Source organism: Triturus cristatus, chromosome 1_2 (assembly GCF_964204655.1).
Source record: "Triturus cristatus chromosome 1_2, aTriCri1.1, whole genome shotgun sequence".
Taxonomy (NCBI): domain Eukaryota; kingdom Metazoa; phylum Chordata; class Amphibia; order Caudata; family Salamandridae; genus Triturus; species Triturus cristatus.
The window spans coordinates 1,094,747,305-1,094,769,824 of NC_140580.1; the positions used below are offsets into that span (position 1 = coordinate 1,094,747,305).

The 22,520-nt window shown below is 47.2% G+C and overlaps 1 protein-coding gene across 4 annotated transcripts in view; it reads left to right on the top strand.

The window, feature by feature from the left end:
- DAB2IP (DAB2 interacting protein) overlaps nucleotides 1-22,520 on the top strand; it is a 1,477,580-nt gene that overhangs the window by 512,338 nt on the left and 942,722 nt on the right. The window lies entirely within an intron of this gene.

Genomic DNA, 22,520 nt, shown 5'->3' on the forward strand with positions numbered 1-22,520 from the left:
CTCGAACAAAGATAGGGCACGCTGTAAGCCGCTCGGTGTTTTCGCTAATAACAGCGTATTGTCGGCGAACATAAGAATTGGAATTCTTACACCTGCCAATTTTGGTGCATCGGTTGGAGTGTCTTCCAGGAACTTTACTACCCCATTTATGAAGATAGAAAACAAGGTTGGGGCCATCACACAACCTTGTCTCACACCCCTTTCCACACCAAATGGGGGGGTAACCTGACCCTGACCACCCCATCTGATTTTTGCATATGTGTCCTGATGAAGTCTGGCAATGAGGGATAATAGTGCATGGGGCATCCCTAGGTCTTGAAGGACTCTCCATAATTTATTACGAGAGACTAAATCAAAAGCTGATTTTAAGTCTACGAAGGCAGCATACAGGCTGCCTTTCTCCAGGACCACCGCCTTCCAATATAATAATGTAAAATGAAAGGTTTGATCGATAGTACTAATACATGCCCGAAAACCAGCCTGGAAGGGAGATAAAATGTAATTAGTACTGATCCAATCCTGGATTTTATGTAAGACCAGCCGACCCATAATCTTCTGTGCTGAATCAATTAGACTAATAGGTCTATAATTCCCGGGTAATGATTTGTCACCCTTTTTAAATATGGGAATTATCTCAGCTCCCTTCCATGACTCTGGTATTGACAAACCTTTAGCTATTTCATTAAATAAGATCAGAAAATAATGGATCCATATACTTTTGTTGGAGAGGAATAGATCAGCTGGGATCCCGTCCGGACCTGGCGCTTTACCACCCATCAGAAAACCCAATGCGATATTAATATCATCTTCGTTAAAAACTGGTTCATCGTAATAAGTGTAGAGAAGCTCGGGTGGCTTCCTTTCATCAGGGCCACCTGCATATTGGGATTGAAAGTGCAATACCCAAAGATCTTGGCTTACATAATTTACCATTTCTGTAGGGCAACTCTCCCTGTCCCATTTTACCACATCCCAAAATACTTTTTGATTATTATTTTCGCAAGCCCTTTTTAGGTCCTGCCACCTGTTATCATCCCAGCATTTTTTTGCCCGAGCCAGGGCTTTCTTGTATTTTGACCTGGCAAGCCAGATCTTGAGGATATCACCTTCCCTGATGGCTAGTCCCAATAGACTACAAGCCTCCCTACAGTCCCCATTGAACCATTTACTTCCCTTTGTTTGTTGGATGCCCTTGTTTTTACATGCTTTATAAAAGTAGGAGCGTAGATGAATAAAAAGATCGGCATGTAATCCAATGAGCATCTCAGGGGGTGCCGAGTTGGATGAGAGATCTTCCAGATCCAAGCCGCCTTGCCTACATCTGATGAAATACTGGTTAGAATTTCCGGTTTAACTACTATGTTTGCCCATTTTAGACGCCTCATGTCATTTGTGGGGGCTAAGTCTAAGGTTGACAGCTCCCTAGGGGGCTGAGAAACCCAGTTTTCAACCACTATCTCAAAAACTGCGGACAGTGGGTTATGCTCACTCTCGGCACGTTGGACAACCTTCATGTCCATAAGCACGGTCCAAAACTGGCAATTAATTAATATATAGTCTATACGACTCTGACTAGAACCATTATTAAAAGTTGATGCACCAGATCCATCAGACTGGGTTCTGCCATTTAGTGCCCTTAATCCCTTTTCCATACAAAGGGAGTTCATTTGGACCACCACATCCGTCCATCTCTTTATCGGATTTATGTCTAATTCTGGGATTCTACAGAGGACATCTTCAGAATTATGGAAATTGGAATTACCATTTAAAAGGGGTTCAAAAGTCATGTTGAAATCGCCTGCTATTATTACGTTGGTGCCTATAGAGTGTTGGCCAAGAAGAGTATCCAGGGCTATTATGACCTCTGATTTCCTGCCCTTTGTCCCTCTTGCGTAAACATTGTAAATATCAAGTTTTTCAGCCATTCCAAATGACAGCCTAATCACCAATATGTCCCTATTATGAGGTTCAAGGACCTGAATCTTGAAACCAATCTCTTCACGTATCCAAACTACCAAGCCTCCTGAGGGTCTCCCCTTCCCTCCATTTATTGCAGGAACATAATAATTCAAGAAGCCTACGCAATGAACTGCATCCAACGCCCAGGACTCCTGGAATAGGCATACATCATGTTGGTCAATGAATGAGTGCCACACTGGCAAAATGATCTTGGAACTTAAACCAGCTATGTTCCAGGACACCACCGATAGTTTGGATAATGAGTTTTTGGATGGGCGTAAAGGTCTCCCCTCAATCAATAGAATAGCATAAGAATTTAAAGGCTCAGTTGCTCTTTGTGGTGTCGATATAGGAGCAAGGGAGGAGAGAATTATGGGTGGAGAAACATTACAATTAATTGTCTTAACGACTCCTCTCAAAGCTGGTGCGTCGATGCTAGGGGAGGGGGTATCTGCGTGGAAACATTCTCAATGACCAGGAGAGTACTATCAGAAACAACCCTATCAAAATGAGTATTCGGCTGTAACACATTTGTATGTCAGTCATTGAGATCTAAATTTGAAATACCATCAGAAGCACCCTCAGCAAGCCCACCACGACACTTCTGGCCAAATAGGAATGGAACTCGTCTAAATTGAATTAAAGAACAATCTGGGGAAGATGTGCGAAACTCCAGGGTCAACAAGTTCTCAACCAGGGCATGATCTCTTAATGTTAGCTCAATAGAGTCCCAAGAACTTGTCCTGGAAGAGAGTCTGCAAGCTCTCGTGATATCATCCCTAATGATAAACCGACAGCCCCTAACGTGGCGAATCCAATGGATTGCTTTATTTGTAAGAGAATCTGCACTTTCTCTATTAATCCTGGTATTGTGGAACATTGACCATATACATTTTTGGTTCCTGACCCAAGTGAGTCCCTGGTGATATAAGGCCATGTTGACTATGTATATTTCGGTTGGTCCCTGTGTCTGAATTAGGAGGATGTCTAGGCTTCAGCTGCAATGGCTGTGATTTTCGAACAGTAGCATAAGAGGAACCGCCCAATTCTGCAGTAGTTCTATTCTCTTCCCCCACGATCTGCGAGTGCACACTAGTAGATTTACTCTGTGCACTCATGGGTGGTATATCTGGCCGAATTTCCAATTTGGATGATGGCTTTAATTGCTCGGGCTGGAAGGCGCTACATGTGGGATTTTCTAAGCTGTAGGAGGTCCTTTGTGACAAACAATCAACCTTCACAGTCAATTCTACTAGCTGTGTGCGCATTCATTCTACCTCAGTTTTTAATTCATTAAGGAGGGAAAGCAGACCGCGGGCGTCATTAGCATTACCTAAAGAAGGTGCAGATGGAGGGCTACCTACAGACAACATAGAATTATTTATGCTAACATCGCCCATTTCATGTTCCGGCAAGTCTAAAAGAGGAGCAAACCTATTTTTACAAGCAACCGAACTATCCCCTTTGTCAATCCTGCTCCCACCAGAAGCTTGGCCCTTGACAACAGGGCTCTCAGTTGGTTGCACTACAGGGTCCCCCTTGTAAGGTTTGTGAAACATAGCCGGAATTAGTATCCGATGTCCTGTGATAGAATTAGGAGAATGCGGCTTATCTAATCTTGGTTCATTGATTCCAGCTTGAATACTTGTATCATTACTTAATATATCCTCACAGTCATTGATCAATAAATCGATTCTATCCAGGGTGCAATTATTAGCGATTACCTTCTGTTTCAAAGATTTCTTAACCCTTTTCCCCGTGGATTCTCTAATACTATTCCCCCCCCCCGCGCCACTATTCCCATCCATCATTTTTCTTTTCCCCATTTTCAGAACAATGGGAGAGGATAAATACAAAGAAGAAAAATGAAAAGAAAAAACAAACGGACCCTTTCAAGAGCAAAGGAGTAGCAAGACGATACTCTGTACCTCCTTATAAATCTCAGGGCAGTACACAGTATATAGGTGGAGCAAAATGTCAATAACGGAATCACCAGTACATATGAGGGCTCGTATACAACTCACCCAACTGACAGGTCCTTAATGCCAGTGGGACGATGAGATGGAAAAATCAATCCAAAGAACCTGGCCCAGTCCAGCCTCTTCCGGGCGATGATGGGCAAGGACGGGCCCGTCCTTGGCCCGGGCTTTGCCTGGGCGAGCCCGCGCGCGTCCCGCGCTGCGGGAGCCGCTCTTGGCTAATAAGGGCTTCCAACGCCCTCAGGTGATGCTTGGCGCTCTTGTAGCGCTATTCCCCCTGGGATCTGCAGTCCAGGTCACGCCGCGATGGTAGTGCCGTTCCCCTCACGACTTGGCGTTTGTCAGGTGCTGAGCCCAGGCAGGCGGTGAAGATAATGCAGCCGTTCCCCTCACGGCAATTGAAAAGATGGAAGATTAGCGTCCCCAGAATGCTGCTGTTCACAGTGCTTTTGTTTGAATGTGTCTTTGTGCCGAAAATTGACGCAAGGATGCGTTTTGAATCAAAATATAGCCTGAAATTTTATATTTCCTTCTCCCAGAATTACACGTAATTTCTCCTAATTTTGCTGTAATTTTGCATAATTACGCAAAAGCAGATTACATGAATTTCGCACTCCCCTAAATTTGCCACTGGGAGGTGGTGCATCAGTTCCCATTCCTCACTATCCAGCTATTCTCTTAGCAGTATCCGTAAAACCTCACAGTTTTTATTATTTTATACTCCTCGCATTCTTTTTTTTTTTACATAGAAACTATTACAGACGTTTTGTAAGATATTTATCAATGTAATAACAGAACTGCTGCATGGTGCGACCAAGAGACAATGTCAGACCAACTAGATGCTTAATATGCAATCAAATGGAGTGTACTTGGCCAACCCTATCAGTTACCCCTTACCTGTTTCAGGTGTTTTCCCTAGATGGCTCTCTTTTGAGGAATATGACCGGTTCTAGAGCAAGGCAATGCAATGAGTGTTCTTTAGCGTTTGGGGGAGCGGAACATGTAGTAGATGATCCCTGTGTTCGGTGAATGATGGCAACACCACTGGATTTCCACCAGCAGACTTTCAGCTGCCCCATCATGGTAAATAGTTGGTGGACTGGCCTTCTGCTGCCGGTAGCCAGCATCTGAGTGTTGGGTCCTCTGACATCCATTTTTCCAATCCAGGTCCATCATGAGAGGTATGGAGGACTGGGATACAGAAAAGCAGAAATAGTCCCCACACTTGTGGAGAAAATTTCCAGCATGTCTGGGTCATTCGTCTTTTCTTCACCGAAACAAATGCAGAATGCCAAACAGTGTGGTGTCAGGAGCACTTTCAATGAAAGTACCCCACAAGAAGGAGGGTACCCCATAAAAATGGCAGGCAGGCTACCTCAAGGATAGCAAGGGTAGGACTTCTACAACCTCAGTAAAAGGCACAATGTGGCAACATGGATGAATGGAGGTGGAAGCCGCAAGATGTCCTGCTATAATCTATTGTTGTTGTTTGTACATCTTCCTCATTGCTGTCCTGTTCCTTGCTGCTCAGCCATTGAGTGATGTCACTTGGAATGTTGAGTGTGGGGGACTGGAGGAGTTGGCAGTTGGAGGAGATGGGCTGAGCAGCAGGGAGGCTGCTCCTGGTGGGGCTTTACAGGGACTTTTCTGGGGCCTAGCTGAGGCCTTACATGAGATCTACATGGACTTTATGGCTAACCAATAAACCTACAATCTGTTGTAAGCCACCTGTCTACGAGACATCTATGATTATTACATGTCCCTTTCATCTTATATGGGATAACCATAGTAATTTCAAGCTATGCCTCCTTGCGATTCGCAGGCTGAATCCCAAATCCTTCCCGTCCATCCAGCATTCTCAGACAAATGCTCCTAATCTCGTAGACTAAATATATTGATATAGGCTGCATTTACTGTATTCATTCCTCATTCATTTTCCAAACTCCTGTCATATAAAAGTGGGATAATATGGGATCATGAAGAAAACAGGCATTGGCACAGCCAATAGGATGTATTGACTAGGGCAATCTCTTTTGCAGGTGTTGTGTATCATCACCCCAAAAAAGAAATAGAAAAAGCACCATGACCCAGCAGCTGCTGGCAGCGGCATCATTCCACTGGTGTGCACGTGCATGATGATGTATGCAAGTGCATACATGGGCGCCATTTTCTTTTCTTTTTATTTAATGGTCCAAGATGGCAGGCACCACTTGGATCATGGAAGAATTTTTTTTTTTTTTTTTGTAAGGGCATTTTTGGAATGCCGAGTGGCGAAATGGCAGTCTCCAGACCCTCAAAAAAGTAGAGAAATATATACATATGTTTAATATACCGTGAGGATACAGGAGCAATGGAGGAGTGGGTGGGGCAGATTGAGTGAAGCAACGTGGAGTGGTGAGGGGGCAATAGGGCACCAGAGGCGCACTGAAGTGCATTTTCAACTGCTGGGAGGCCCAGCAGCAAATAGCAGACTCAAGGCCCTCCAAAAATTAAAAAACTAAAATGAAATTATTTGCTGTACAACGAGCGGTAGGGAAGTAAAGAAAGGGCTGTTGAAGAGGAAGCACAGGAGGGAGACAGTTAGTTGAAGGTCAGAGCAGCACCTGAGAGACCGCAACAAAACACATGCACTCTCATTGAGTGCTTAATGAAAAAGATAGAAGTAGTCCCTAAAATGTGAGCAGCTGAACAATACAAGCCAGCCAATCAAAGTGATGGTAAAAAAGCAATGCGCCAGGGGAGAGACGAACACAAAAAGACAAAGGCTAGCCATTGAATAAAAAATAAGGAAATAGGAATGACATTAAAGACAAGTAATGGGAGGGCTCTAAGCTCACTGTAGGTTTTTGGTATGGTCCACAATCGGCTTTTACCTAAAACAGCTGATAGCTGTTTGGTGAGGCCTCAAAAGGCCTGTCATCCCAGGGAAAGTCAGTAGATTTTAATACTGAGATAGCAAAAAAGCATGAAACAGGTTTATATTTTCTGTAAAAAGAAACCCTTCCCCACATGGTTGGATGAGAAATCTGACCTGTGTATATGGATAAAGGAATAAAGGAGGCCTGGCACGTGGACAGATGAAGGCTTCAGTTGGTCGCTCCTATTCTGCGTCCATTAGAACAGAGTGAGCACACCCTAAGATGGAATATCTAATGGCCGGAGAGAGGGAGAGATGTCTGATGGTCATGAATTACATATGATTGCATCGCTTGTGAATGTCTAATCAATAGCCAGATGTGGCATGGTCACCTCTAATGGAGGCCATTACGACCTCCATATGATGCCAACTCATGCCCAGTCCTTCCCTTGAGACAGTTTGTGTGCTCAAACTGTTATGGCTGAAAGAGCGGGGAGTGGGCTATGGTTAAGAGGTGCAAGAAAGTTCCATTTGAGATCTCTTGCAATTAGCGCTTTATGATGGTATGTTTTTCTGTCTAATTTATAAATATCTAATGCACAAAACTTTGCATTAAGATGTGTGAGCGAGGCGACCTTGTAGGTTTGTTCAAGACATAATCAACAATCTCTTAGGAGTACCATTTTTGGTGTACAGTAGCCCAAGTCCAACTTACTGTTCACTGCCCAGCCATGGGCTAAGCCTTTATCCTCAACAAGGTGATAAACGCTAGCCAGGATGGTGAACTCTCTCAACCCAAATCTTCCGCCTAGGGCAGTCTAGACCAAAAACAGCTAAGCCAGTCCATCCTCACTTCAACTTGTGAAGATGGTGATGAGATGGGGGCTTTCAATGGGGCATTCTTCAGTCTTTATTCCAGTTGAATGATCAAGGTCCAGTTTCTGATGGAAAGGAAGGAAAATCCAAGCAAATTGAGATATGACAATATTTTAGATGGTGCTCCCTACGTCCCATTTTTTTTAGTGTTTTTTTTACTTTGTATCAGAGGGTCAGAATTTTCCTATAGCTTTCTATATATTGAAGAACAGACTTAGCAACATTGTATACCTGTGCAAAGACACAAAAGTGATGCAAACCATCCCAAAGTGTTGATAAAGTATTTACTTTCCAGCACAAATGTTTCCCTAAAAGTAACACAAATAGTGCTTTGTGCTACTTCGTATTACTTTGCCTCAAGGGGTGGCCCATCAATCAATCAATCAATCATTGGCATTTATAAAGCGCGCTACTCACCCGTAAGGGTCTCAAGGCGCTGGGGGAGGGGGTTATTGCTCGTACAGCCAGGTCTTGAGCTGCCTTCTGAAGGAGAGGTGGTCCTGTGTTAAGCGGAGATGGCTGGGGAGAGAGTTCCAGGTCTTCGCTGCGAGGTAGTAAAAAGATTTGCCTCCGGCGGTGGCTTTGCGGATGCGGGGGACGGCTGCCAGGGCTTGTCCGGTCGATCGCAGGGTGCGGGTGCGGGTGGGTATGTAGAAGGAGACGCGGTGGTTGAGGAGTTTGGGTCCTTGGTTGTGAAGGGCTTTGTGTGCGTGGGTGAGGAGTCTGAACGTGATCCTCTTGCTGACTGGGAGCCAGTGAAGCTTTTCCAGGTGTCCGGAGATGTGGTGGTGGCTCGGGACGTCCAGGATGAGGCGTGCGGCGGCGTTCTGGATTCCTTGGAGTTTCTTCTGTAGTTTGATCGTTGTGCCGGCGTAGAGGGTGTTGCCGTAGTCCAGGCGGCTGGTGACGAGGGCGTGGGTGACGGTCTTCCTTGTGTCGGTGGGGATCCAGTGGAAGATCTTGCGGAGCATGCGAAGGGTGTTGAAGCATGCCGATGTGACTGCGTTGACTTGTCTGGTCATGGAGAGGGAGGAATCCAGGATGAAGCCCAGGTTGCGGGCGTGGTCGGTGGGTTGGGGAGTGCTGCCTAGGGCGGGGGGCCACCAGGAGTCGTCCCATGCGGTGGGAGTAGGGCCTAGGATGAGGACTTCCGTCTTGTCGGTGTTGAGTTTAAGCCGGCTGTCCGTCATCCAGTCCGCTACTTCCTTCATTCCTTCGTGTAGTCTGGTTCTAGCAGAGGAAGGGTCGTTGGTGAGGGAGAGGATGAGTTGAGTGTCGTCTGCGTAGGAGATGAGGTTGAGTCTGTGTTTGCGTGCGATGTTTGCCAGGGGCGTCATGTAGATGTTGAAGAGGGTAGGGCTGAGGGAGGATCCTTGTGGGACGCCGCAGATGACCTTGGTCGCTGTTGATCTGAAGGGGGGGAGGCGGACTCTCTGAGTTCTTCCGGCGAGGAACGAGATGATCCAGTCCAAGGCCTTGCCTCGGATGCCGGCGTTGTTGAGGCGCTGTATCATGGTGCGGTGGCATACCGTGTCGAAGGCTGCGGAGAGGTCAAGGAGTATGAGGGCCACGGTCTCTCCCTTGTCGGTCAGGGATCTGATGTCGTCCGTAGCTGCGATGAGGGCGGTCTCGGTGCTATGGTTGGCCCTGAAACCGAACCGCGAGGGGTCGAGTGATTCATTGGTTTTGAGGAAGGTAGTCAGTTGAGTGTTGACGGTTTTCTCAATAACCTTTGCTGGGAACGGGAGGAGAGAGATGGGTCGGAAGTTCTTGAGGTCTGTGGGGTCTGCTGTCGGCTTCTTGAGGAGGGCGTTGAGTTCGGCGCGTTTCCAGCTCTCGGGGAAGGTGGCGGTGGTGAAGGATGTGTTGATGACGTCTCGGAGATGGGGGGCGATGATGTTGTCGGCTTTGTTGAAGATGTGGTGGGGGCATGGGTCGGTGGGTGATCCTGAGTGGATGGAGTTCATCGTGCGGGTGGTTTCCTCGGTGGTGATCGGGTTCCAGGCGTGGATGGTGGTGCTGTGGGGGGTGGGTTCTGGTGGTGGGTTCGTGTTTGTTGTGGTGAAGCTGTTGTAGATGTCGGTGATTTTGTGGTGGAAGAAGGCTGCGAGGGAGTCGCAGAGGTCTTGTGAGGGGGTGATGGCGTTGTTTTCGGCGTCGGGGTTGGAGAGTTCTCTGACGATGCCGAAAAGTTCTTTGCTGTTGTGGGAGTTGTTGTCAAGTCTGTCTTTGAAGAAAGATTTTCTTGCGGCGCGGAGGAGTTGGTGGTGTTTCCGGGTGGCGTTTTTGAGGGCTGACATGTTCTTGTCGGTCTGGTCGAGGCGCCAGGTTTTCTCGAAGGTGCGGCATCGTTTTTTGGAGTCCTTGAGGGTGGAGTTAAACCAGGAGCTTCTTTTGTGGTTGGCTCCGTTCGCTCGGGTCTTCAGGGGAGCCAGGATGTTAGCGCAGTCGGAGATCCAGCTTGTGAGGTTGTTGGCTGCTTCGTTGGGGTCTGAGGTGCTGGTGGGCGGGTTCTGGGAGAGAGCTGATGTGAGTTGGTCGGCGGTGATTCGGTTCCATTGTCTTCTCGGTGGTTGTTGAGCGTGGTGATGGGTTGTGGTTTTCCTGTAGCTGAAGTGGACGCAGCTGTGGTTCGTCCAGGAGAGTTTGGTGGTGTGGTTGAAGGAGATGTGTTTGCTGTAGGAGAAGATGGGGTCGAGCGTGTGTCCGGCGTAGTGGGTGGGGGTGTTGACCAGTTGCTTGAGTCCGAGGTTGGAGAGGTTGTCCAGTAGGGTGGTGGTGTTGTTGTCGTTGTAGTTCTCCAGGTGGAAGTTGAGGTCTCCCAGGAGGATGTAGTCGGCGGAGGGGAGGGCGTGTGGGCTGACGAAGTCTGCGATGTCTTCGCTGAAATTGGTGCGTGGTCCGGGGGGTCTGTAGATGAGGGTTCCTCTGAGGGTGGTTTTGGGGTCGCTGTGGATTTGGAAGTGGAGGTGTTCAGCGTCGGAGAGTGTGTGGTCGGTGTTGGTTGTGATGCGGATGGAGCTCTTGTGGACGATGGTGATGCTGCCTCCGGTGCGGTTGGTGCGGTCTTTCCTGATGATTTTGTATCCGTCAGGGATGGCTATGGCGATGTCGGGTGCCGAGGAGGGGTTCATCCAGGTCTCAGTGAGGAAGGCGATGTCCGGGGCTGTTGAGTCGATGAGGTTCCACAGTTCGATGGCGTGTCTGTGGACGGATCGCGTGTTGATCAGGATGCACTCGAGGTTGTGTCCGGGGGTGTTGTTCTTGTGGGGTGCGTTGGGGGTCCGTAGGCAAGTGAATCGGCAGTTGCGGCAGGTAAAAGGACCGTTGGTGCATCTCGGGGTGGTGCGGCAGCAGCCCGGCGCTCTGCCGGGGTTGAGTTTGGTCAGGGCGGCGGTGTCGTAGGTCAGGCGTGGGAGGTGTGGGTCGCGGGGGTCATGGCGCTGGGCGCGGTCCAGGCACGGACGGGCGCAGACGGGTTTGCTTTAGGCGCGCCTTCGGCGCGCCAGCGGCGCGCCCGCTGCGCACGTCCGCTGCGCGGTCTCGCAGCGGCCGCCATATATGGGGTAGCCGGGGAGGAGGGAGGGTAGGCGGGGGAAAAAACGGCGGGAAAAGCGGCGAGGGCAAAAAAGCGAAAAAAAGACGAGAAGCGAGAGAAACGAAGCAAAAGGGGAACTGGGCACTAAAAGAGGGGCACAACAACAACCGGGCACTCTGGGGGGCACGCACTCGGGAAACAAGGAAAAAAAGGGGGCAGCACTCACAACAAAAGCCGGGCACGCACTCGGAGAACAAGGAGAAAAAGGGGGCAGCACTCACAACAACAGCCGGGCACGCACTCGGGGAACAAGGAAAAAAGGGAGCAGCAGTCAGAATCGCACAGAATCGCACAAAAGGAGGCAGGCAAGCACTGGTGGCACTGCGGGGGCAGGGGAGCGACCTACCCTAAGGTCAAGGGTCGCTACCTCTGTCTCGCAGCGGCCGCCATATATGGAGTAGCCGGGGAGGAGGGGTCAGCTGAGAGGCGGGCGGCGGGAGGGTAGGCGGGGGAAAAAACGGCGGGAAAAGCGGCGAGGGCAAAAAAGCGAAAAAAAGACGAGAAGTGAGAGAAACGAAGCAAAAGGGGAACTGGGCACTAAAAGGGGGGCACAACAACAACCGGGCACTCTGGGGGGCACGCATTTAGGAAACAAGGAAAAAAAGGGGGCAGCACTCACAACAACAGGCGGGCACGCACTCGGGGAACAAGGAGAAAAAGGGGGCAGCACTCACAACAACAGCCGGGCACGCACTCGGGGAACAAGGAAAAAAGGGAGCAGCAGTCAGAATCACACAGAATCGCACAAAAGGAGGCAGGCAAGCACTGGTGGCGCTGCGGGGGCAAGGGACCGACCTACCCTAAGGTCAAGGGTCGCTCATGGATAGTACATAGACAATCCCACCCTATCAGCCATAGGGTTTATGAAAAAACACTAACTACCAACAATGGTAGGCAAGGCTTTGCACCAAACAATAATGCCTCCTGGAGGCAGGCACTAACCAAGGAAAATATATTCATTTCTCCTACCTTTTGACATTTTAAATGCGCGCTGCACTGTACACAACACATACAATGTGGGAAAAGTTGTAAAGTTAGTCTAAGCATAGTATTTTGTACTGGAAGTGTACTTTTCCAGTACAATACCTGTGACAGCTATTACACACACACGGCAGTAGGCAAATCGAAAGAGCGCCAGTGCTTGGGAAGAGAGCAACAGCATCATAACATAAAATATACAGAGCTACCCTGGCCTCTCATCCTAGCGCAATGGGTTGCGTGACTTTTTGTGACTTTGCCTTGGCGCAGTGTTGATAAATCCGCTCCAGTGTTTCAATGAAAAGCCTTTAAGCACCAGGAGTGAGGAGCCGTAAATAATCAACATTTTACTGGTCTAAAAAATCACAAATCATATTTCAACGCAATACGCACCTTCGCAATTTAAATGTATTATGCACCATACCCTTTTCAGATGATGAAAGCTTCAGAATGCAGCAAAAATCATAAATTGTTGGATCCTAAATAAGCATGGGTTTCCTGCTTAAGAAGACGCTTGGCAGATCAGAGATTGTATATTTATATCAGGGCAAAATAGTGCTTTTAATATAGCCCTGGCTTCCACAATCTAGTCACTTAGTGGGGAAAGGGACACGTACTACTATTACCCAGATTAATGGCTCTCACTTTATCATTCTCGGAAATGGGAGACTGAGTAGGCCATGTTAAGATTTGAATTTGTGATGCTGAGGGTTGCAAATCAATTTTGACCGCATATGGATTGGCTGTATCCTGATCTGAAATGAACACACTACGCAAGATTTAGGTTGGTCATGACTAGGCCTGGGCGAAGCACTACGCTACGCTCGCGTAGTTTGCGAAGTTCGCGCTACTTCGCACTACGCGAACTGCACGTAGCACAGTGCGAACACGCGTAGCGTAGTGTTGCGTAGTGCTGCGGTCATTTTTTGCTTGCTCGCGGTCCTCAACGTCAAGTTGGCGACCGCGAGCAAGCAAAATGACATCCTGGCGAGACTTTTTCCTTGTTCGTGATCGCGAGCATGGAAAATAAACCTCCCGGCGAGATTCACAACGCGAGAAGGTCAGGTTTCTCATTGCGAGGGGTCGCGTATGCTCGCGACCGCTCGCGATGAGAAACTACCAGTTCGCGTTGAGAAAGCTGCAGCTCGAGGAAAAATCTACTCGAGCAGCAGAAAACTACAGCTCGCACTGTGCAAGATGCCATTTTCAATGATTGCACAGTGCCGGTTGCTTGTCCGCACTGTGCAATCATTGAAAACAACATCTTGCACAGTGCGAACATGTTACTTCGCAGTTCGCGAAGTGCTACGCGTAGCTCGCGTAGTGCGAACTTCACTTTGCGTAGCTTCGCGAAGTGCTACTTCGCGAACTACGCCCACCCTTAGTCATGACATAATGTAATCCTGGAAGTATATTGTGTCGCTGATTGTGGTTTTTTCTGTTTAAATAAAAAGATTTTCAAACAAAAAAAAAGATTTAGGTTGGACACAATACCAGTAAAAATGTTTACAAAGGCCCTGCTTCAAAACTATGTACTTATACCCAAGAAACGTTATTGTATGTTGTGCACGAGGGCAGTATTTGCAACCCCTTTTTATCAGATTTCATGTCGGGCAATGCAAAGCAGCTTTGCCACTATGTCCCTGGGAGGACTAGGAGACATTTGCCCCAATGGCTTCTTATATTTATGCAGCATGGAGAGTAACAAGTTCCCATGCCCTCAAGGCTCCGGTCCCCGCTTGCCCACCAGCTCTTGATGATCTTGGTACACAGTGAGGTGTGCAAACCTGGACCTTCCCTCCCAAATTGTTGAGCCCTATGCAAAGTTCAAACGTACATGTTTTACTGAAACTCACTGTATCACTGTCCTCACGCCTGGGGCACTGCTAATTTTTAATTTTTAAACCACTTTCTGGTATCAGAAGGTGAAAAATTGCTTTTTACCACTTTTGTGGTCTTTGAGGGCCTCACGAAGATGTTGAATTTTTCTTAATGTTGTAATATTTCTAATTGTTACTTTACTCACTATTTTAAATTGCGAAATTGTTTTATTTTATGACTTACACTTGTATAGCTGTCACAGTAAAGATGGTATGGTGTTTTCCATTCTCTAAAATCTTGGCAGCTGATGGGTGCATTAGTCCACTATACTATCTTTAAGGTTAGCAGATGACGCATCAACAAGTATCATGTTCTGGATTTTCGTTTAACAACCTAAGGCATTCTGGGAGTTGTAGTCCTTGCTCACTTCGTTGACCCCATTTAATTAACACAGATAAAGCAATGACGTGTAAAACAAAAGGGCAACTTTGGAACATTGCGTCATTGGTGACGGATAGACATCCGGTAATTTGCTATGTTACCAGCTTTATATCAAAGCGACAGACACACAAAAAGATCATTCTATGGGTGTGCAGTGCTGTGAAATCAGTTGAGGGGTTAGGCCGTACTGTTTTGCAAACGTTTGGATGGGCAGCCTCGAGGGGCAGATTCGGTCTCACGGAGCAGGACCGTCCATGAAAATAGGTTCTGTTCTGTCTATCGACCCGCAGCAACAGGGATTGCGTGTCAGGCCACGTCAGCTGATCTGCCTTTGCGCTATTGGCTCCTTGTGTAGTACGTGCTGCGTACGCCACAGCATCGCGCGCCCTGTATCTGTTGGCAACAGCGGCAGGATGAAAAGGCGAAACTGTGGAAAAGAGGAGCTTTGCGTGTTGTGATTGGCTGCTGCGTCAATCTGAAAACAGGTGATGGAAATACAGAAGAACATTTATTCAAATGTAACAAATGCATCGACAGGAAAGGCTGAAATAAAAATAGGCTCATTTGTTTGGTTCTGAGAAAATAATTTTCAATATGGCATTTAGCATTTCATGCACAAGGATAATTTATTAGCTGAAAGCGCTGCAGTCATGGCAACTTTGAACCATCCTGGCCCTTGTAATATGGAGTTTAAATATTCACTGCAATGTTTCCTAATCATGAAAAATGTGTAGGAAGGGAACGTACAGTGCCTAATTCACATTACATGTGTATATGTTTGCTTGTTGGCAAACGCGGGTCATCCCCCCCCCCCTTCACTAAAACGTTAATTCTGAGTAATCAAAATAATTTCCCTTCTTCACTCCCTGAGATTTATGAGGACTCCACATGATCTGTGTCATGTTGCCTGCCACCAAAACCTCCCATCCTCATCTCCTGGTCAGACTCACCTGTTGATCTGATCACCACCCTCCTCAGCACAGACATGAAGAGATGCCAGCGGCCCCGCTACATGTATGTAAAGTCAAGGAGTAAGAGCAGGATCTTTGCCCTCTGCCCTGTGCTTTTAAGGGTTCTGCGCTCCTCCTACCAAAATCAATTATGTAATAAAGATAATAAAGAAGCACAGGCAAAGCCAAAACATCTTGCATTAATGTTGTAACACGTATGCACAAGTGCACTTGTTCTTGTCTACATTATCATATTGATCCCACAGCTGTGAAGTGACCCTTGGATCTTTGTTTCATACAGCAATGAAAGTGGAAGTATGTTGAAGGTTCCCTTGCCTTCATAATTGTCACGTACAAACCTATTGATTGGGATGGTTTCCTTCATTACAGTTCTGCTTTTGTGTCTATAAAAAATGATTGATTAATGTATATAATGCATATTGATTAAGAGCAGATTGTGTAGTGGTTGTGTATCATTTAGATGTAAAATAGTCCCTTATGCATTGCAGTGGAAGGTGGAATGATGAGTTCAGTCAATTGCATGAGGTGAAAATGGAATACTATCCTTCGGTGCAGCCAACGCCCATTGTATGTATTCGTAAAATTATTCGCAAAAATAGGCTTTAAGACAACTGCATTGTCAAGTCAGTCCTAAAAAGCAGGCCGCATCTGCTCATCCACAATGAGGCTGCTAACACAACCCTCCAATGAGGTGTGAGCAAATACCATATTTTCTCTAATGTGGAGAATACATTTTTCTATTTACAAGGTGAAAGCAAGATTAAGGCCCTGCAAATATTTGACCTGTACCCTTATTAAAGCTTCTGAACTTGATGTTAAGTGGTGACAAATATCCCTAATTTTGGAAGAATGATTGTCAAACCTTTCAAGGAGCAAAACTTTCCCCTTTTTAGTTGAAGTACTCCTCATCCATTGAACAGATTCTTAGATTATTTTGGGGTATTTTCTTTTTCGGCTAGACTTCATGGTGAAAACCTAAGACTGGCAACATTGAAAGCCCTTACATTACACCAATGCTGCTCAAGGCATCTCTTTGCCTTGAATCACTGAATATTTACAAACACTTCGGACTGCATGATGAATACTGCAAGCAACATTTATTTGTTCCCCGTCTATTTCATCAGCGAGGACATTGGGTGAACTTTCTTGATGATGGTTTGCTGGATCTTCCATTGTCTCACACTCTTGCTTACCTTAGGCAACCTTTACTGCTTTGAGGGAATTGTTATTGTTTCAGTAACTTCCTATGTGTTCCTCAAATGTGCCCCCTCTCTCAGAGCACTCTGAGCTCAATGATGGATTTATTTCCATATCTGAAAACTGTAGATGAATGTGTCCAAATGTGACACCGAATGATTACCTAACGTTTCAACGACATGCACTTGATGTTAAGTGGTGCCAAAAACCCCTAATTTTGGGAGAATGATTGTCAGACCTTTCATGGAGCAAAAATTGCCCCTTTTTAGAGGGTACTTGAATATATGAATAGTCTTATCTGATCAGCTCTGAGACATTTTCACGTCACAGTCCATGTCTTTGGGTGTCACTCAAACGGTTTCAAGACTTAGCATAGCCCTGCCTACGTGCTTTGGCGTAGAAATGGCATTCACCCATCGACCTCACATGAGGATTGTGCCCAAGAGAGGGGACCAAGCACTGCTGTGCTCCAACCAGACTGGCAATGTCTTCCAGCAACTGAGGGCCATTTCATGTTAGCACCTGATGCAAGCCTTCTTTGTGAGCCCAGCTGGCACTGCCTTGTCAATGGGGCTTGTGCATGTTCTGCTCCTTGGTCCAGTTTCAATTCCACTAGTTAGGTGTTCAGTCCCACCAGTAGTGGCTGGTCGGTGGGCGGAGTGGCGGGGAGGGGGGTGGGTGTTTGAGGACGGGAGGTGGGGCGGGGGAGTGGACAACGAATAAAACATGGGAAGAAATAAAGTTCCTGCCTCTTGACGCTCTTTGCTCCATGTCCTCACTGCAGCACACAGGCTCCCAGTGTCCCCTACAGCCAATCCTGAAACTGCTCTCATGCTTGAAAGCAGCGTCAGGATTGGTCTGAGCACCCTCCCAGGGAGACTGGAAGACTGTGCTTGCAGCCTCCAAACCGGCAGCGCAGCTGGGTTGGAGACTGTTCAGTGCGCATGTCAGTTTGTCCGTCCTGAGACGGCCGGCCAAACTGACATGCACATTCAGTGCAGTGCCCACCACTCCCTCTCGTTACTGCACTGCCCCCACGATGGCCCCACTCCCAAGACTTGCTGGCTCTTAGAACCTGAAAAATAAAACGATAATTAACCCGGTTTATTATCGTTTTATTTTACAAGTTTTGAGGCTGGCAGGGGTGGGGGCAGGGGCGACGCTCCTCCCCCCTGAAGGAGCCGCTGCTGAGTACCACCTTCCAGTCAAAATACTAATTTTGCTTTTGGACAACAGAAAAAGTTCATTTTCAGGCCATTTGCTGTTATTCTCCTCGATGGCGTCCCAAAACATCTGCCTTTTCCCACACTATAGAAATGCTGGGATTGATTTTGGGATCTCTGGAAGAGGTCTTAAGTGGCTACAGAGTTTTTTTGGCGACCCAATGTGCATAGTGTAAATCAATCATCTCAGTTTATAGCCTGCATTGAACTTAAGGGGGGCTACGAGTAAAGTTTTTCAAACACACGTTGTAGGAGAGTAGGATCTGCACTTATGTTGCCCCCCACTTTTTTTCTGATGTATACACTAGTTTCTGGCTATAGTCTGGCTGGGTCCCTGCTAATCAGGGCCCCAGTCTCACTGATCTCTCTAAACAACTTGGTGTGCATATTAGATGCACTAGTGATTGGATACAGTGGTACCTTATGAGCCCCTAGTATATGGTACCTAGGGCATTGGTACTTCACAGGCTTACCAGGGGCTGCAGCATGTATTATGCCACCCCTGGGAAGCATTCTCAATCTGACTCCACAGGTCTGCTACTGCAGCCTGTGTGAGGTAGTGTTAGCACTCCTCGCTGAGGTATAGGTTCCTATATCTCACCATACACACACATATCAGCCACCCCTATTGCAGGCCCTAACAATCCTGAGGGCAGGGTGCTTGGTTTACTATGTGAGGGGGTGCTTCTGCATGAGCAGGACCCCTCTGCAGCTGGCAGAGTCTATTCTCTGCTGCTGTTTGTGGATGCGGTTAAACCATATACTCTTAAGTGCATTATAACCTCGCGGTAAATGCTAACTTTGGAATGACTGCATCAAAACATGTCATGTTTGGTGTCAAACAACTTGGAATCATACCCCCACACCAGTAACTGGTGTGGGAGTATGATCCCACCCTTCTAGAGGGGATGACATGTACCCACTGTACTAAACGGTAGAAATCTCCTAGAGCCCTGGCATCACAAAATGGATGCCACCAGCACAGACACTGGGCTGCCCTCCTGCTGCTGACCGAAACTCGCAGTGGAGGAAGCCCAACAAAAGATATCCTGTCACAGGGAGGTGTCACCACCTCCCAGACAGGATTTAGTGTATTGGAGCTGGGTGGGTGCACTCTTAGAGTGCTTTGAAGTCCTGCACTGGGGGAGCAGTAGGCTCCTCTGTGCATATGCCAGCTCAAACCGGTTCAGGGGCTACCTGCCCCTGCTCTGGCGTGAAACTGGACAAAGGGAAGTGGGTGTAACCACCCACTACCCTGACCCTCCTAGAGGAGTGGTCATAGAGCTAGTCCCTCCCCTATCTTCACTATAAGATAGCAAGCATTGCCAATGCAATTCAGATTACCCTGGACGACGCTCTACAAAGAAGAATCCTGGCCCTTCGACGTTCCACTATCTTTAGAAGACTGAAGAATCTCCCTTGGAGTCAAGGAGTGACTCCCCTGCTTGGCAGGCACCTATAACCTCAATCAACGGTTGCAAACTTCACCGCTCCCGCTGGAGTCCAAAGTCCCTGCGGCCCCAGAAGTGGATTTCCTGATCTCTCGATGGCCAGTTTGAGTCCCCAGCGAAGCTGTGGCATCTGGACCCCACAAGTGATGAGGAACTGCAATACCTGGGAACCATGCACTGATTTCGAGTGCAAACCCTAAACTACGAACTACTACGAACTTGTGCTTTGGACCATTTGTGGCCCAAGTCCCTAGCAGGTCTTGTTCCAAAAATCAGCCGCCTACCCCGTCCCGAGTGACCGCGGGCTCCTGTGAAACTTTTCCTGTGAAGGTGTCTTTGCGGTTACTTGCCAGTTGGCTAGTGACTCTCCCGAAGACTTTCTAACCGACTTCAAGGGCTCTCCTGGTTGCTCCAGGCCTGCCCTCACTTACCCTCGCTGGGTAAGTCCATCAGACCTTGCTGGTCTGCATCACCGACTATCTTCAGTCCACATGAGACGTGCAGTTGCCAAGGCTTGTTGGCTCCAATCCGGTTGCCGACACCATCATCAGCTGCAGACGTCGTGGGACACTCCGAATCCAGCTGCTGGTCATCGTCGATGCCTCCTGGACCTCGTGAGCGAAGAGACAAATCACCATCGACGACCTGAAACGACGCGACATCTGTGGTCATCCATCCTGCTGGCCACCGGTCACTGGCAAGTGACTTTGAACACTGTCCCCTCAATTTTCAGGTCCTCTTCATCTTCAATCCACCTTCGGATTCCAGCGGACACCTCTTCAGTCGTCTCAAGCAGCTAGTCTTCATTGGTCTCCATTGAAAAGAGCATCGCGACCCGACACCAAAAGACACCTCTGCATCCGGTTTCCCTGGGTGAGGTAACTCGTGCACTCCGGTGCCCAAGTGTGTGTTGGCCCTCGAAATACTTACCCTGTAAGTGGCTTGCTTGTTGACTTCTTCGAAGTGCCCTAAAACTTTAAAATACAAACCGCGACTTGCTCCATTGTAACCTATAGGAAACCCGCAGCTGTGTTTAGACACTGCACGCGTCTCCCGTGGGCTTGTTACTTACCTGCTAACACTGCAGTAGTGAAGCCCCAGCGATTCCCAAGGCCCTAGGCTTTGTCATTTTGCAAGTCGACTTTGTTAAACCATTTTCTTAGTATATGGTCTGGTACGCCCCTAGGGCTCCAGCCATATTTGTGCTTAATTTATTGAGAACTGTTGACATTTGAATGTGTATCTGGGTTCTAATCTCATAAAGAGATTAGTAGAGTGTATCTAGAAATTAATACATATATATTTGATATATATACCTGTGTGGTGTCCTTTTCATTTGGTAATTCAAGAGATTATAGGGTAAAACAAGCTGCTTTACATTCCTCAGAGACTTAGCCTGAAGGCTACTCTCCACAGCTACCACTAGGATAGCTTTTTTTAAAAGGTTGTCTTAAACCTATCTACCATAAGAGTCGAATTGGACTGGTGCAAGCTGGCCACTATAACTAGTGACCAGCATATGCCAGGCCAACTTATCACACATGTGTGATGGAATCATAATTCCATTGTTTTAGTTTACTTAATGATGTTGCAGAACTACTCTCGTGCCCTAATGCACAATCATTACTCTGTCATATTACACAGATCTCCATGCCCCTATAGTGGCACTGGGCATTAAATAGAACCATCACTAAGTAAAGTCGAGGCAGCTGGTATGGATTACTGCAGCATTTTGTATTTAGTTATGCGCATGCCACAAAATGCTACATAATTTGCAAATGGTAGTAAAAAAGTTTGTTTCTACTTCAGATTGCTCAAAAGTTACTCTGATTGCTGTAGAGGCAGCCACCTCCCTACACTGTGTAAGATTTAACCGAACACTATTCCCTTGCAGATTACTCTGTTTAGGTAGTGAAGAGAAAGGAAGTTTGCTCAACGTGGCCCGTATTACAGATAGGACTCACGTTCCTTGTTTGCGCCACAGTGAACCGTAAAGCAGGTGCACCAGGTGCAAACATGGAAAGTGCGCCCTATCTGGAGGAATGCGCTGCTCTCGGGGCAGCCGTGAACTTGCGCTGCCCCCAGGGCAGCACATTCAAGAGAATTAGGGAGCAGCTGTGAGCAGCAGTGAGTGACTGCACCCCCCTGCAAGGGGATGTCCTGGTGGGTCCCTGGTACCCCCTTACATCCCTTTAGAGGGCTGCATTTAGAAGGCATACTGAAAGTGCACCACCTTTTTGTGCACATTCTGAAAGGCATGTTTGCCTCTGCGTCCATGTCAGTAATACGGCACAGGTGCAAAGACAAAGAGATTCCCTAATTTGCATGTAGCCACGCCCCCATGCAAATGAGCGAACACCCTTTAATGATAGAGCTATATAGAGCTATATGAGCGCTATCTGTATTACAAAGCATTTGCAGCTCCTTGTCTGATACCAAAATTCCCCCCGGGCCTGCAAAGCGGGTGCAAATGCTCATTGCGCCTCCCTGGGCACTTGTGTAATATAGCCCCAGGGGTTAAAAAATAATTCGAAATAGTGTACATCCAGCCGTGATAGAAAACTCATGTGAGTCTGAAGTTTTTCAGGAGCAGTGAAACTTTTTGTATTGAGACTGTAACATTTTACAAACCTTTATTGATGTTTTTGAGGTTTTATCAAAGTTTTATCAGGGCAATAGAACTTCATTAGGGCAGCTGAACTTCATAGAACTGCATTTAAGCAGTAGGGTGTCATTAAGATTTAGTGCAGCTTGAGAACTTCCAGAAGTTTTATTGAAGCAGTAAAATGTTCTTAAGCTTTATTACAAACCGCAGTACCTCCTGATGCTTTATCGACGTTGTAGAATTTCATAAAGCTTTATTGAGGCAGCTGAATTTTCTGAAGCCTTTTTGGTAACAGTAGAACTTCCTGAAGCTAATTTGAGGCATTAGACTGTCCAGAACTTTTTAGAAGTAGTAGAATTTCATAAAACTTTGCAGAAGCATTCCAACTTTCTGAAGCTTATTTTGCAGTGGTGAAATCTTTTGAAGTTTTATTGTGGGAGAAAAACATTCTGGTGCTTCCAACAGTAGCCAAACTTCAAAAAACTTAGTTGAGCCCGGATAGCCCTGTGAAGCTTCAACGAGGCAGGATAACTCCTAGAGGCTTTGCTGAGTCAGAAAAGCCTC